The sequence below is a fragment of the Stenella coeruleoalba genome (genome assembly GCF_951394435.1).
Source record: "Stenella coeruleoalba genome assembly, chromosome: 8".
Taxonomy (NCBI): Eukaryota; Metazoa; Chordata; class Mammalia; order Artiodactyla; family Delphinidae; genus Stenella; species Stenella coeruleoalba.
In genome coordinates this window covers 9746467-9747342 of record NC_137154.1, presented here as the reverse complement: position 1 = coordinate 9747342, position 876 = coordinate 9746467, and positions in this window count along the sequence as shown.

Here is an 876-nt window from a genome sequence, read left to right as displayed (position 1 = left end):
GCCCCCCAGCCCACACCGTGACCTGGTGGTGACCAGCTGGAGAATCCACTAGCCCAGGCCGCTGGTCCACCGGCTTCACGCACTCTCCCTCTGCTTCGCCCGCCTGAGCTAAGACCGTCGCTGGCTTTGTCCAGCACTGCTGGGCCCTCTCGTATGGTCCGCACTAGACCCTTAGCAGGTGGGGATAATCGACACTTTACAGATGAGGAAACTGAGGCACAACTAGTAAGTCATACCTTTAGTGGGTGATGGAGCCCGGGTCGGAAGCCAGGCAGCGCTGGGCCTAGGATTCTGCCCAGCTGGGGGCTGGGCCCGGGTGCAGGCTGGAGGGCGCGGGGTGTGGTCCCCAGGCCTGTAATGGGGCACCCGGTGGGGTCAGCCCGCAGCAGCCCTGCCACGTGACCTAGGGGGGACTGGCACTGACCACAGCTGTCGGCTGGGCACTCCCTGAGCCGGGGGACAGAGGCTGCCACTGGCCGTATCACTCCAGGGTCTTGACAGATCTTCGGCCACTTCTGCAGGGGAGCCAGGCTCACCCCACCTCTCCCGCCTGAGAGCAGGTAGGGCGGGGCCGCGTGCGCCCGAGGTTGTTAAGTGAATGATACGTGTGAGTTGAGGGAGTTCTAGCCATTCTGGACTCCAAGAGGTGAAGGGCGGGGGTGAGAGCAGGCGATTGGGAAGGGTTCACCCTGCATCCCTGAGCACGAGATGTTCTAGGCTCCTGGCAGGGCAGCCCTCACCCGCCAGCCCCTCTGGGACAGCCCTCCCCTTCCTCTGCCGGGGTCTGGCCTGATTAGAGCGGTGCTGCAGCACCTGCTGGGACCTCTCAGTCACTTCATTTGTGTGAGGGGCCCCTGAGCCCAACCCCATGCTCCA